This window comes from Anser brachyrhynchus, assembly GCF_964034855.1.
Source record: "Anser brachyrhynchus genome assembly, chromosome: 1".
In the NCBI taxonomy this organism is placed as follows: Eukaryota; Metazoa; Chordata; class Aves; order Anseriformes; family Anatidae; genus Anser; species Anser brachyrhynchus.
The window spans coordinates 48,610,233-48,626,339 of record NC_137694.1 but is presented as its reverse complement, the minus strand read 5'-3'; the positions used below and the strand labels follow the sequence as shown (position 1 = coordinate 48,626,339).

At 43.0% G+C, this 16,107-nt stretch overlaps 1 long non-coding RNA gene across 1 annotated transcript in view; it reads right to left on the bottom strand.

Moving 5' to 3' along the window:
• Positions 1 to 4,981: 4,981 nt before the first annotated feature.
• LOC308187524 overlaps positions 4,982 to 16,107 on the bottom strand; it is a 42,351-nt gene continuing 31,225 nt past the window's right edge. The window contains exons 6-7 of the long non-coding RNA XR_013944760.1: positions 5,500 to 5,570; positions 4,982 to 5,198 (exon numbers count right to left, since the gene is read on the bottom strand). This is a non-coding gene — a long non-coding RNA (uncharacterized lncRNA). The remainder of the gene's footprint in view (positions 5,199 to 5,499; positions 5,571 to 16,107) is intronic.

Below are 16,107 nucleotides of genomic sequence, written 5' to 3'. Positions count from 1 at the left end.
TCTCTCTAAAATCCAGAAAGAGGGAAAGCAAGGAAAAGTTTCCTAGTATGCTGATAGAAAAGACCATTCAGGAGAGCCCATCTATCAGCCTGGCACATCAAAGCACTAAGAGTTAGCAAGGGCAAAGTAGTTGCTTTGCTGAAAAACAACATAATTCTTCACAGTTGGCAGAGGAGTCCGTCCAAATGCAAAGAGGAGAGACAGAAAAGCTGTTCTTTGATCTAGCCTAGGTAAAGGGAATTTGAAAATATGAGGTGGACAAGTTCCCATGATCTTATGAAAGCAACAGCTCACAATGTGTTGGGCAAATGGGACAAACAGCTCTGCCAGTGCAGGGCAGAGAACTGGACAAAGCAGACAGAGCTGGCACGGATCCTGCAGCCTGATCTGAGCCAGGTTGTGAGCCCGAGGTCTCGCACCCAGCCACCGTGACAAGCCATGCTCTGTGTCCTCCACGGGTGCCATCATCCCTTTCCTCCCTGTCTGCTCCTGCCCTTACATCAGCTGTCACATGCATGCAGCCAGGGGCTAATTCATAACAACTGGATGATCCAAATGAGGGCTCATCAATATATTTGAAAGGCAGAACCACTATTTTCAACAGCAATGTGGTCTTAAGCTCACTGTGAAACCATAGCTGAGTCCACAGCAGATGTCTGAACACCAAAAATAGCCTATAATATTTACAATATGATTGCAACTTACTCTTCCTCTGCAAGGAAATGATCTGGGATTTTAAGAAAGGCAGACTGTTTTTTTCCTGTAAATGTCTAATAATGGTAAGCTTCTCCTGTCCTAAAGCCTGCTGATCTGAAACCATAGCATATGTCTGAACGTCTACCAAATGACTGATCAGCCAGCAGCCTGACTGACTTAAATATGTGAGCAATCTGATGGTGGCTGCTGATGTCAGACTGGGGACAATTTGGAAAAGGACACTGGATGGAAAAACAAAAATTGCCCAAGTTATCTCAGGATCCGAAAGATCTTTTTCGAAATATGTGAGTTTAAAAAAATAAAAGGAGGTCTACTATCTTTGAGCACATTCCTGTTAGTTTGGCTGCTGAACACTGGGACCCCTCAGGGTCAGCAAGGAGATGTAACAGCAAACAGGCAGCCAGGGTGTGAGTCCTGTGGGATCCTGCAATCTGCCTCCTGCCTCGGAATGTTTCACCAGAACAAAAACTGCCAGGAGGCAGTGAATGGGGGCCAGAAGGCTTTAGGAGAGGCATATGCCTCTACTTCCTGGAAGCTGGGGAAAAATAAATATTAGTGGGTGCCTCCCAACAGGAAGATTTTCCTCATTTGTGCACAAGAGCAGAGGTTATCAGTCCCCCTCTGTTTTGCCATTCTTTATTTTAGCAATGAAGAAAAGATTACTACCGATCAGCTGTGCAAAACTTGGGCAGTTTTGCAATCTCTCCAGGCAGAAAGCCATCAAATGAGTTCTAGCACAAGCTGGTAACTGTCAACTGCACCTGTACCTGTTCCTTATATGCACTACCATAGTACTTCCCTACGCTATTTTCTCATCTATTTTTTCACTAAAACTTAGCCAGCCTTAACCTCAACTTAACTGCAACACTAGCTGGTTCCCAGAAGAGTGAGAGAAGAGAGAGGTGCAAGGAAAAGGCTAATAGAGGGTGAGAGCAGAACCTGCCTTCAGAGGCTCAATCACGTAGCACTCGGAGGTTCTTGTAGTTGCTCTTTTAGAAGCAATGGCTTGCAGACAAGACTTCAGTTTCAGCTGGCAAAATAACTGTTGGCTCAGTGCTGACAACATCACCAACAGCTCCACAGTAGTACTAGTAATAACACAAATCTTAGATCTGGTAACTTTGCTGGGCTGGATTTAAAAGACAAGAAGTATGAGACAAGCAGAGGCTTAGACCTTTTCCCTTTACAATAACCTTTCACGTATTTGAAGATTGTTATCATATCCCTCTTCAGCCTCCTTTTCTTCAAGCTGAACAAACCTGGTCCTCTCAGTTTTTCATCACAGATTGTGCTCTAGAGACTTCTGATCATTTTTACTGCATTCAAGTTGACCATAGTTCTAAAAAATAACCTTAGTCTAAGGAAATGTTATAACGGATCTATCAGCGTGCTTCACCAATACAGCAAAAGCCTTAAGCAACCTCTAATTTTACTGCCAAACAAGTTCTGTAGCAACCAAAACTACCCAGAGAAACAAATCTTCCTGGGTATTATAACAGCAGCTCCCTGATACTGTGCTGTTATGGCACCAAATCAAAGGTTTCTGGCAAAGGGCTTGGAGTGGAAGAGGAAGAGATACAAGGATCTATGCTTTAAATGTACTGCAAGTGAAAATATTTAAAATGTCTTTGAACCCACGAAGATGTGAAGTTAGGAAGATCTAACTATGAATCTTTCACCATAAGAGTCTGGAGAGGTATTAAAAAAAGAAAATAAAAGGAAATAAGGTGGCCAGGTCAGTCTATCCATGCTGAGGTAGGAACTAATACACCCTGCCACCATAAAGGGACTTCACATGTTTCCAGTTGACAGTTTTTCACCATGAAATTTATTGTATCCACTCAGATAAAAAAAAAAACAGATCAGCCTACTCACACATGGAGAAAAGTTGCAGACAAATCTCACATTACTGAAGAAAATGTGTAGCTATTGATATTTTATGGCTTAATCTGTATTGCAGAATACACTGAGTTCAAAAAACAGGAATATAAATTTTTTTAAGTTACATATACATAAAACTCCTCACATCCTGATAGTCAGAAACACCAACTATCTACTTCTTCTACAATCCAAAATTCAAAATCAAAACAACAGGAGAAATCTAATTCTGGTAGTTACTGAAAACAAAATCCTTGTTTGGCGTTCTTCCAAGATGCCTCTGAAAAAAGGGAATTTGTAATTACTTAAACTTGCCTTGTAACATCCCATAATCCAGACACAATCATTAAAGTTGTAACTTCCTTTCAGTTTGGTAGGGAACAACCAATATTGTCTTCTCAGAAACCTCAAAGTATTTAATTCCAGGAGAGATCTATATTTTGCAACACCACCAGCTTTGAGGGCATGGCGAGGTTGAACAGCAGGTCGTAAGTGAATTTTATTTACTGAACAATTTGGCTTGTTCCTAAAATTTTAAGCAAATAAAAACATGCATTTGAACAAAAACTTACATTTTGTTCATTCTAGCAAAACCTGCCTATGTCAATACTTCTATTTTCTATAAATAGCCAGCTGAACTGAACAACAAGGAAAGAGCATCCATTTTTTTAGGATTGTTAGGAGGAAAAATACTTTATGGCTGTAGGAAATACAGCAGAGATGATACAGCCATCACTTTAATAAGGCTTTTGATATTGTCTCACACGACATTCACATGATCAAACATGTTACAGGTTTTATATGATATGTGCAAAACATGTTGGAAAAATGTATTCAGAGAGTAATTTTCAAAGCTTCTTTATGACACTGTAAGAGTGCATTAAATAGCTTTGTGTGAGACAGAAGTATATTGGTCTTATTCTGTGGTTTTATTACTCTCTTGGCTGATAAGGCGGCGAAGACACCTTTCAGACAAAGTTTGAAAAACAAAACAAAACAAAACAAAGTTTGTTTGAAAAACAAAGCTGCAAAGTGTTGCAAGCACCACGCAGTAGAAACAAAATTCAAAATGACCTTCAAAAACCACAGGACAGGTAGTGTGTAATTCAGTAATGGTTAAGTTCAAAGTGCTGTACTCAGGGATAATTCATTGTACAAATTCTTAGTGAGGAAAGACTGAACAGAAATTTTGAAAAATAAAATCTGGGACTATCGGAAACCACAAATTGAACTTGAAGCAGTCCATTGCCATGACAGGAAGAACACCATAGCTGTTGCAAGTTCTTCCTCAACAGTGTGGATAATACTAAGTAACCAGCATTTTTCTTAAAACTGCCTTCTGACACAGGCTTCTAGATAGACCTGCAACAGCTGAGATCATTTAAAAGGGAAAAAGAAACATAAGCCCCCTTATTTCTTTTAAAAATAATCCATTAAAACATAAGGAGTCCTTTCAGGGTTAGCAGGAGAGAAACTACATCTGCCAGCTTGTGCATGAACCATTTTTCTCCCTTTTCAGCTCACCAGCTTATTTCTGAGAAGCCAATGCATTGTACTGAGAATTTCAGAGCACAGGACCCACACTGTGCAAATGCCAACCTCTTCCATGAATATAACTCTCACGTTCATGCAATAACAGTATAAACAAATGCAGTGCATGCACCTGCAGAGGTAGCTGGTGTTAAGCACATGTCTGAAGTTGCTTAAGACCAACTGTTTAAAAATAATGTAAGAATATCTCATTTAATTGGACAAGCAATAGGCAGAGGCAAACAGCGTTACTCGTGGAGATACTTTTTTCTTAGTCAATCAAACATAAATTTGTCTAAAAATATGCAAGCAAAAAGAAATCCAAGGGTTTTTGTACGTCAAGTACAATATATGAAAAATAATGCTTTTCCATTATTCGCTTAGTCTCTTGACGCTGGAAGCAACTACTTCAAGGATGATTGTTTTACTTGTCGTATCTGAAGTCTAAATTTCCACAGAGATCAGGATGACAAGGGAAAAGAAGATTTTCAAATGAAATTTGTGCAGCTGAATATATTGCTTTCAGAAGTGTTCACGTAAGACAAAAGTGGGAAAATGTTATTTAAATTAATTAAATATTTGTACCTTATTTGAAGAGCAATGAAGGGAATCAAATTTAAGACAGTCTTCTCTCTTTCCTATTCCATTTATTGTAAGCTACTGAAATGCATATTTTATTCTCTCCACTTAGAACAATTTCTTTAGTTTTGAAAAATAATCACATCTGTAAACAACTTACCACTGATCTGAATGATTAAACATATTTCTGATGTTGGAAGATATCCTCAATCTATCATCTACTTCAATTCAAATGACTATGGGTCAGAGGGAAAGCAAGACAACAACTTAAATATTCTCCAGTGTCAAAAAAGCTATTATTGAAGTGACTTCAGTTCTGCTTACTGTGAAAAATACAGCACGACAAGAGAAACCAAGGAATAACAGAGGATATAGCCATTCAGCATGTTATCACTTGCCACAAAATCCAGAGCCTGCATCCAAGCAGAATCATCAATATCATCCAGTAGCTCCTCTGCCAATACCCCTTATTCATCACTTGTGGCTGGATTCTCCTGTTAACAGCAAATGCAGGAAGCTGGCCTGAGTCTCTTGGGCATGGTTTGGCCGTTTATTAAAGGGGGCTCTAAAAAAGTCCTCAAGGTTCTTTGGAGGAGCAGATGAAATAATGGTGCTCTTAAAAACGTAAACCAGGATTTTTTACTCAGTGCACATTATGCAGGACTAAATGATTTAGTGAAAAGGACAGCAAGATATGCCTGTGGTCTAAGCACTTCATGGCCGAGCAATAACAGATGGGTTTCACCTCTGCCACCAGTGCTGTTTCTGCTGGTTTCAGTAACTTCTCCATCTTACCTCCCTCTCTGCTCCGCCAGCCAAGCTGTTCGAGCAGCCATGCGATGAACCTGATCAAAGAGCTGATCCATCTGTAAAACAACCCAGCAAAATAAATGGTCATTTGCAGATGGATCCCTTCCCAGCACTATTAGGCGTTCAAGTGCCCAGAAAGACCTGACAGCACAGTGGAAGAAGCAGTGCAGCGACATGAATGGGAAGCCAGGAGCAGTTGATTAAGTTGGCAGTGGCGCTAAAGAAATGCACACAACAACAGTTAAAACACCAGATGGATAGAAAAGCCTGCACAGTCACACAAATACACGTACTGTGACCCTGATCCCACAGCCTCACAAGGTCCAGCCACACCAGGTCCAGCCATGAAGTCAACGTAGGAAGTCCCTGTCCCTCCTGTGACTGCCTGTCCCTCAAGGGGGCTGATCAAGCTGTTTCTGAGTTGAACTGAAGACCGGTTCAACAACAGCAACTGGAGTAAAAATGATGTTAGAAAGAAAAGGAATCTAAAAAGGGTTGTTGGACCTCAAGGAAAATTCAGTCCAAGAATTATTTCCCATAGAACTTTATGTCAAAACAGCTGAAGTAGTTGCAATTCACATTTTCTACAGTGTGGTGCAAATCTGTGTGCCACTGTGGACTTGTTTTAAGTGAAAGGTTCCCAAATATGATCTGGCTTAGGTTCTTTTGTATTGTTTTGCATCCACATAAAACTGGAAACTAAGGAGCAGGGCCAAGCAAAATAAGGTGGCTATGAGGTACTGTTTCATCATGCCCAGGGAAAGAAAAACAAGCCCTGGTACATACATCTCCAACACCCAGTCATGAAAACAAGCATTTTTCTTTCTCAATTCTGTTTATTTAAACAGGCTTGGGAAGCTGTCCATTTCATAAAATAGAGAGGATAACAGGAAACCAGTTCAGACTCCAGAGCACTTATCCTTGGTTACCCCTGGAATACTGTACATGGTTTAAAGCAGATGGCATGCACTGTTTGATTAACAACTCACCACTCTGCAGGACCAGCCCAGATGAGAACAATAGTTCTGATTAACACCAGAAACAGATCACATGAGCGTGGGACAAAGAAAGCAAAACTACATGAACTCCACACTTGTGTTTGTAAAAAAGCACAAAAGGAAGTTATGTTCACAACTTTTTCTGAAAGTCAGTGGGATTTAGACATCTGGCTTCCCCACCCTGCAAAATCACCCTTTTGTGTAATCTAAATTACAACATGAAGTGACACCCAAGCTGGCCTAAATACACTTCAGACATGAGTTCTGAATGATGTTGCAGCGGTCCAATAGCCCAGATATCACACTACCATTGTATACTTGCAGAACTGAAAACTCTTTTAGTCCCTGTGAGACAATTCTGAGATCCCATGGATTGCATATGACAATCAAACAGTTATTTAACATAATAAGAAAACTGAATTTTGAAAAGAAATTAATCCACAAGAAGCTTCGGCTGAATATGAAGTATTACCAACCACTTGAATTCTGTCCTGAAGTACTAGAAAATGCATTACAGGACACTCTTTTGTCAGAAATAATTAACTGTTCCTTCTTATCTCTAATTTCTATGAACTAAAAGACAGCTTCTTTAATATATTGCAGCTTTTCAATACTTAAAGGGGGCTTATAAAAAAGATGAAGAGCAACTCTTTGCTTGGGCAGATAATGACAGGGCAAAGGGGGATGGTTTTAAACTAAAAGAGGGGAGATTCAGATTGGGTGTTAAGAGGAAATTCTTCTCGCAGAGTGTGGTGAGGCACTGGCACAGGCTGCCCAGAGAAGCTGTGGATGCCCCATCCCTGGAGGTGCTCAAGGCCAGGCTGGATGGGGCCTTGGGCAGCCTGCTCTGGTGGGAGGTGTCCCTGCTATGGCAGGGGGTTGGAACTGGGTGGTCTTTAAGGTCCCTTCATACCCAAGCCATTCTATGATTCTACAATAATACCTACCAGATGCCATTCTCATTCTATTAAACAAAACAGTATTTTTTTAATACTGTCCTTTACTAGACACACAGTGCATATGCATTATACAGAATGCCACGTAAAGAAACAAACACACATTCCAAAAAAAGTATATATATAAGACCTTACTGACCGGGATGTAAAAATAGTATTTTAAAGCGTTTAAGCATGTGCCTAAGTACTGTTCTGATGCTTCACTGAAATCAACTACAAGACACTTATATTCAAAATTAATAACTCTTAGATTAAGTTATCTTGATAGATGTTACCAAGACTGGCATAACAATTGTGGGACTTGATTGAAAGCAGTAGCACAAGCACTATATGAAAGTTCCCTTCCAGAAATAAAAATATTGATTAAAACTATTTGAAATTAAGCACACATACTGCACAAGAAACTTCATCAAGCTGATTATATTTGTCAGCATTTAGGTTGTCTGAAATACATTTTCTATCTAGGGATCCATCCTGCATATGCATATCGAGTAGGTTTGATTTATATGACTAATTATTTCACAAAGGATTCCCTGAATCCTTTTCCTCCTAGCATCTGATACAATTATTTTGGATAATGTCTTTTTTTGGTTAAGAACAGTAATTCCTTCTGATCTTCTTAGCTGCAGAAGACCTCTTTATTTAAAATTTTTGTTATATATTGAAGAAAAAGGCTGTAGCCAGCAGATGACTAAAAAGCATCCGTAAAACTCTGTGTACAAGGACGCGAACTCCCCCTAAGGTCAGTGATCATACTAACCAACCATACTGCATCAGTCTGTGGGGGACGTATGTGCAGTCCAAGCAACTCAACTTTGGTACATATTTCTGGTTGAAGTAACCATAGAAAGTGCAAATGCCTTAGCTCTAAACAACCAAAACCATCATCCTGGTGTTATCAACATTACAAAACAGCAGTATGAGCTGATAGGCAAGCAGAAGACCTAATAAGCTCGTGTTTAATTTTAGTTCTGCTACATGATTCACTGTGTAACCATTAGCACTGAGTCTGTCCGTGCCTCAGTTTCCCTAGACAAAAAAAACAGTTTTTTGCACAGCTTTTCACAGTGCATCACATCTGCTCTGCTTCCAAGCCCCTGTTAATAAAACTTCTGTGCAAGATGGAAAGAAGCCAGCTTCACATTAAGAGCAGGGGGCAAGTAAGGAGCATCTGCCAGCTACTGAAAAAAATCCAAAACTTCTTTAGCCAAGGAAAGCACGACCTAGTACTCTGCTCAAAAGCAATTCTCTCTCTGTCTATATAAAAAGTATTAACTTTTGAACGTCATTTCTGATCAATCCTCACATTTTAGAGTAACATAGCATTCATGGTCTGATTTTTTTGGCTGGTCCTCTGGGGACCCAGGAGTTGGACTCAATGATCCTTGTGGGTCCCTTCCAGCTTGGGATATTCTGTGGTTCTATGATTCTATAATGCCATCTCCATCTCGGCACTGACAGCAGTGGGGGGAAAGGGCAGCCAGTGGCACTGGAGACTGCTATATGGGATGGGGTCCTTGAAAAACAAGGAGCACGCACAGTCGCTGGCTTGGAGATGCATATCCTGCAGGCTTTTCCATCTGCTACTGCCACATGGCAAACGCAGCCAGCAAGCAAGTAACACCTGAATGGACAACCTGCACAGAGCCAAGGAGTAGGAGAAACCTGGCAGTGCTGGGTGAAACTGGGATGTAGCCGTGAGAAGTCAACAAAAGTGGGTGTCAGCAGGTGAGCTTGCTGGGCTCTGCACAGCCGCATGCCCCGCACTGCCAGCCTTGCAATGGGGCAGGTACTCTCCCAGCTTGTTCTGGATTAATCTTATCCTCCATTTCTCAGAATCTCTTTGACAAACATTAAAGACAAAATGCTGAGAAAGAGAGAGAGCAGAACCTGAAGACAGGCATTGATTTCCTCAGTGCCTGGGTGAGCAGCTGCACAGACAGATACTCTTCCCCACTGTGATGGCTCTTCGGAGCAAAATTCCTGATCAGATGCCCACAAAGTTGCTGCAGGGCTACAGCTGCATGCAGAAGGACAACATGAGAGTCTTGAGACACAGGATCCAAGGTCTAAGAGCCCACCTCCGTAACAAATGCAATTCAGAAGCTGTGTCTGACAAGCCAGGCTTAAAATCAGTCGTGACTGGGAGTCTAACAGCCTGCCTGCCTGTGCACAATGCAGCCAACCTTTCTCATCAGCCCAGCCACAACAGAGTCTTGCCAGTCCTTTACCCACACTTTATTCAGATCAAGCTCTCTATCAACACTATCTGCAAGGGCCCTCAAGCCTTGTAGTCTACTGTCTCTGCTCCAGATTATAACCAGACTTTCCTAATGGTAATCTACCCATGAAAGCCTTCTGTCTCCACTCCTTTGGCATCTGTCAGCCCTTAATAAAGAAGACCTCATGATTTCCCATCAAAAGCAGATAATTTGAGAGGGCTGGCTGGACTCTAGCTTTTATCTGGCCATCCTGTTGCAGGATGCCTGTGCTGCATTTCCAAATATTCTTGGGGCTTCTTTCATTGCTGTTCCCATACATAAGAAGTAGCAAGATGCATTCCCAGCCCTTCAGTTAACAGAAATGATTTGGCTCTGCCAAGAGCTGATATTTGCAGCACAGGGTTTGGAAAGCAGCACTTTAAAGTGCAGGGTCCTCTTACCTCCCATCATGCTGGCGTTCAAGGTGTTCAAAAACCAGGCTCTGCTCCAGAAGTGAGGGACCCACATGCAGAGCACCAGCAACTTGTATTCACAGTCAAAATGCAATGAGCTCTGTCCACTGGAGAAAAAGAAAGGTTGGAGGGAGACCAGGAAGAAGAAGGTCAAGCCGTGCAGACTGTCCCTGCTTGGGCTCCACCAGTTCATCCCTACCCCTTTTCAAGAACAATATTGCCTGCTGCCTGGGACACTGAGCAGATAGCTACCCTCAGTGACAGCAAACATCCAGTCTGTGCTCTGGCATTACAGACACACAGAAACATCCTATAAAAGGATGGGGTGTCCCATATGAGCAGCTTAGTGTCATTAGATCTCTCTGACACCAAATATATTAATCTAACTGCACTTAATCAGATTAAGAAAAACAAAAGAAAACACACAAGTGGTTTGGGGTTTGGGATAATTTCTTGTCACACAACTAAATTGTATTTAGCAGTAGACAAGCCACAAGACAAGCTCTGTTCGTTTCCCATCAGCACATGGACCAGACTCTTCAGGTGTCTCCAGACTTCCTGGGAGCAACAAATTAATCTGGAAACTGGAAAGGTCAGCCGTACCAAAGTGATGCCAGCAGCATGCCTTGTTCTTCTGCTTGAAAAGTGACTCCTTCAGTGCTTTGTTTTGTTGTGCCTTTTTTTTTTTTTTTTGACTTGACAGCACCAAGATCCCTGAAAATGATGGACAAGGGAGCAGAAGAAGGAAGAAAAGGCCCTAACACAGCTATATGCTCTTCCTTTCAAGAACTAGGCCTACTACGATTTGGGACAGATGTCCAGGCAGACTATTCTTAGCCACCGCATGCCAACCTACAACCATCTTGTTTCATGCTGTTTTGTCGGGGGCTGGACTCTTTGTATTAGTCACAGCCACGCTCCCACAAAAGCTGCAGCATAACCCCACTGGAATCCTGTCTGATGATCTTGCCAGGACGTGGCTTCTCATCCATAACCCACTGCTGCCTCACCTGCCAGCCACACTGCTCCCAGAGCCACCGCCATGCCCACCTGAGAGGTGTCTCCATGCACCCAGCATTGCTGGCGGGTGGAACAACTGCTGTGCTACGCCCACCTCGTGCTTCTTATTGATATGAACATACTGCAGTTCAGTGCATGCAGGCTTGTTTTGTTCAGACTTCAGGATGCTCCAGCTTCACTACTCTCCATGTGTTTTTCACATGGCTTACAGTGGGTCTGCTTTTCTTTTTTTTTTTACTGACAGTCACAGCTGAAAGGTCTTATTTGGAATTGTAAAGTCAAAGTTTTTTTCTGTTAATTTTTAAACTTCCCTTTACTCCCCCCTGCGCTCCCCTCATATCAATAAACATCTGCCTTCCTTCCTGAAGGCCACCCATGCTAGTGTATTCCAGCAAGATCCTGTTACAGGTCACAGCACACAGCCCAAGCTGTGCACTTGCTTTACCTCCACCCAAAGGGATTTAAAGAAATTTAACCTCCAGACAATCTGGAAAATCTAAGTTGATCATTTACTGCTATTAACCCCACAAAAGATTACACTGAGTTGATATGCACAGGTACTTGCAGCATTTGCAAGCACAGACCTCATCACTTACCTGTGCCACCTGAACAGGATGTTTCCAGCAGTTTGAAGTCAGCATGCACTTCTTGAACTGTTGTTTTGTCCCCTTCCCCACATTATCCCTCTCCCCTTGCACACGTTCCACTTCTTCGTCCTCCTCCCAAGACAGAACAACAGGCTTAATTCCTCTCACATCAACATCACAGCCTCAGGAACTGCCCGCTGTACTCAGAATCACAGAATCACAGAGTGGTTTTGGTTGGAAGGGACCTTAAAGACCACCCAGTTCCAACCCCCCTGCCATAGCAGGGACACCTCCCACCAGAGCAGGCTGCCCAAGGCCCCATCCAGCCTGGCCTTGAGCACCTCCAGGGATGGGGCAGCCACAGCTTCTCTGGGCAACCTGTGCCAGGGCCTCACCACCCTCTGAGTGAAGAATTTCTTCCTTATAGCTAATTTAAATCTACCCTCTTTTAGTTTTCAAGCCTTATCACTACACCCCCTGACAAGGAGTCCCTCCCCAACTTTCCTGTAGGCCCCCGTTAGGCACTGGCAGGCCGCTGTCAGGTCTCCCCGAGGCCTTCTCTTCTCCAGGCTGAACAACCCCGACTCCCTCAGCCTGTCTTCACAGCAGAGGTGCTCCAGCCCTCTGATCAGCCTCGTGGCCCTCCTCTGGGCTCGTTCTAATACTTTCCTGTCCTTGTTGTGCTGGGGACCCCAGAGCTCCAAAACACCCACATGCTGCAAAGACAGATCTGCAGGCACTTTCTGCTTTAATTAAACTGATTTCAAAATTAATGGGGAAAAAAATAATTAAAAAAATATAATAATAATAAAAAACACCACACAACCAAAAAACCTACAGACAGGAATCCAGCCCAAGACACCTGGTACTGCAGAAGGCCTAGTTCAATGGCATCGATCAGCAATGGGTTGAGGACGGCTGACACACCATCAAAGGATCATCACCTTTATTAGTAAAAATCTAGAGCAGATGAAGGAAGATACTGGCAGTCAGGCACACTGCTAGACACTGCACACAAACACTATCAAGACAGAGAAGATACTGAGACTAGTGGAAGTCAAAAAGAAGTTGTAATATGTCAGTACCGTATTGCTCACTGACACAGCCAGGCACTACAGTGTGGAAGTCCAGGAAAAAGAAAAGAAAGAAAAAAAAGGAAAAATTAAAAAAAAAAAAAAAAGACCTATTTGGACCTCAGGACCTCAGGATTCAATTTGTCAGCCGCTGCTTTGGACCAGCACTCCTCACATGTTTTCTGCTGTTCCTCTCTCTGACTCCTCCAGTTCACCTGTAGTGAGTGGATACTTCTACCTTCAGTTCCACAGGGAGCTTGCTCTACTTGTCTGAGATTATTTTGGCACACTGGTCGTTGCTGTTTCAGTTCACCTCCCCACCCAATCCAAGTCCACAAGCTCAGCAGCAGATCGCCCCATGTGTTTTGTCTCTTGCAGTCAAGAACTATGCAGAAAGAGGGTGAACAAGGACTAGGCTGATAGGCATGAAGGCAAGAAAGGTTTTACCCTCCAAAAGCAATTGAACTGCCTAATCTGATCACAACAGAGAGCATTTCAGATAATGGCACAGCCCCTCCACTGCTTTCCTGGACACCTTCAATGAAGGAAGGAACAGACTTCTGCCGGCACAACAGCTGGGATGAAAGGGATGAGTGAGGTGCAGACAAGAAAGTGGCCACATCTTCTTTGTCTGCTTCCCTGTGCCCTGACACCTTTTTCTTCCTGACTCTACCAAAGTGCAGAGGCTCTGTTTCCGTCGTTAGCAATTCCACTGAAGTGCCTCCTATGCCAAACAGCCCTGCTTCTCTTTCCTTTTGAGCTGTGAGACTTACAGCCCTTGCTCCACTTCCTGCTGGACAGCTTTTCTCTTCCTCACTGACATGTCCTCTTCCTGCTGTTAGGTTCTTGCTGCTCCGCTCTTTGGATTTTATTGACCAGTGCTAGAGCTTGCACTATAATGCAGTAGCTCCTCAGTGACTGCAAGATCATAATGTTTCAGAGCACAGTTAGAGGTAGAAAAGAGCTCTTTAACAGAGCAGTTCATTGTAATTTGTGAAGAAAGGAAAAACAGGATGAATTAAGATAAAAGGTGGCGAGAGGAAAGCTGCAGTAACAGCCTCGTCTGTTCAGCCAGTACCAACCAGTCTCATCTGGTAACTGGAACGAGCTATGCAGTGCATTGTACTGCTTTACCCTCCTGTCAACGCGATCAAGCAAACTTAGCCACCTGGCCAGGCAAAGCTGTTGTGTTTTCAAACTATCTGCTCCCACAAATGCTTGACATTCTTGCTAAACTTGTATCCTCTTACAGTTATTGGAGAGCTGTTGTTAATGTCTGTAGTATTTGGGAAAGGCTTATGTGCATCAGCTGCACATAACACTGCAACCTTGCATGTGCAATGAACTTGAAAAATGTTTGAATCCCCTTCTTAAATCCCTTCAAAACCAGGATTTCCAATTCCTAACATAACAGCGATTCCACCTGTTTCTAATCTCTTTGTTCTGGGTACTTCTTCCTGTCCCAGAGACACAAAAGGGAGGTTAGTGATTCTTTCCAGAAGGTGGAAGTGAATTTGTCAGTGCTACAGATGGCTCTATTGCTTTCCTCTGAAACACCCCACGGAAGGGGTAAGAGCCTCAGCGCTGCCTGCACTCATCAGCCCTACTTCCCACTTGGACAGAAAAAACTGAAGAAATACAATAGAGAGGGTTATTATTGATAAGGTTCAACTACTTAGCTGTTGGCCATACTTACTGGTTATTTTAAATGGTCAGAAATACAAATAACTCATTTATTTCTTATCCCCCACCTTGACTGACAGTTCAGATGAATACCATGCTTCTTTGCCACTTACTGGCCAGGATTAATCACTGATGGCTGTCATGCTGCAGTGTTAGGGAGCAGCATCCCTAAAGCAGCATCCCTAAAAGACAGGACTCGCCTGCCAGGGCACGCTGCCACAGTGTGCTGTGCTTCCATACAGCTTTTTCTCAGCAAGGAGAGAGCAGTGGCATCCAGCCTGCTGGGCCAGCCCTCGGTCCCCAGGTTCAGCTGACATAAGGACTTCTCGCCTTTTACAGTTGTGGTCCCTTGAAGCCATCACAGGGCAATACCTATCAAGCTCTTATAAAGGGCCTTTTAGGAAAGGAGTCCATGATCTTTAACCTCTGTTGCTTGCGCTTACTTCTACTGAACAGTTACCCAGGGGCAATCTCCTACCCCACTTCTATGACATTATGGAAGCCAACTGGTCTTGTGGAGTGCCAGAAATAAGCTTTGAATTTATGGCTCTTAAATAAAAGAAGTGGTAAGATCCAAATCCTCCCCCTGATGTTTTCAAAATATATCTCACCTACAGTCATTTTGTCTGTGAGTCAAACTCAGAGGAGTGTTTTAGGTGAAGTAATTTCCAGCTCCCAGGAACATTACATCACCTTTGTCTGTCTACAAAAGTTTGGGCTCTGATCAAAGCTAATGCTCTCGTTAAAAGGTTCCTGCCCTCATCTCTCCGTACCCAAGCTGAGGTTCCCATTCCTTTGTGCCTGCTTATCTGTACATGCTCTGCACACAGTTCAGTCAAAATAATCCTGTTGAACCCACATCCCCTTTTCCACCCACGGAAATGGTATTAAAAGGATTCGCACTAACGTAGGCAGTTCTCACAGAACCACAACTTGAGTACAATTCCCAAGAAAGGCAATCTGAGTATATCTCACATCTTATGGCAACCAAAGGAGGGTGTCCCAGCTCCTTCTCACAGCATTCTGTCATGTGTTCTTCCTTCTCCCCTTGGGCTGCCCTCAGTGAACCAATTCATCTTACAATACAGGCAGAAAACTAAACTAAAAAAGAAATCATAAAAGCAGACTTCTTTTCTGTTGCTTTTGCAAGCTGAATCAGCATAGAGTCAGCTAAGTACCAGGGCCCATATGAGGGAGGAAGCAGCACCGTGCAGCCAGGAGCAGGAGAGAGAAAATCATCACAGATGCTTTTGGCAGCAATGTGCCAGCAGACCCCCACCCTGAGGCATCCCATTCCAAAAACACTGGGCAGCCTAAAAAACACAGGGCCTTTTGGCCTTTCCTCCCAAGCAGAATTGGAAGCCCAGGGATGGACACATGGTAGTAAAATAAGACAGAAAACTGACTCTTTTACAAAGTTTCTTGCCATTTTTTTCATCTTAATCCATTCAACCATTCCTAGAGCTATTCATATTTTAGCAGGCAGTTCCCTGATTCCAAGCACTTCATAGTTACTGTCACCACAGTAGACACCGTCCTCGAGCTGAACCATCCTAAGCCATTGAATGGACCCACAGTTTTGGGGAAGGGACAACAGCCTGA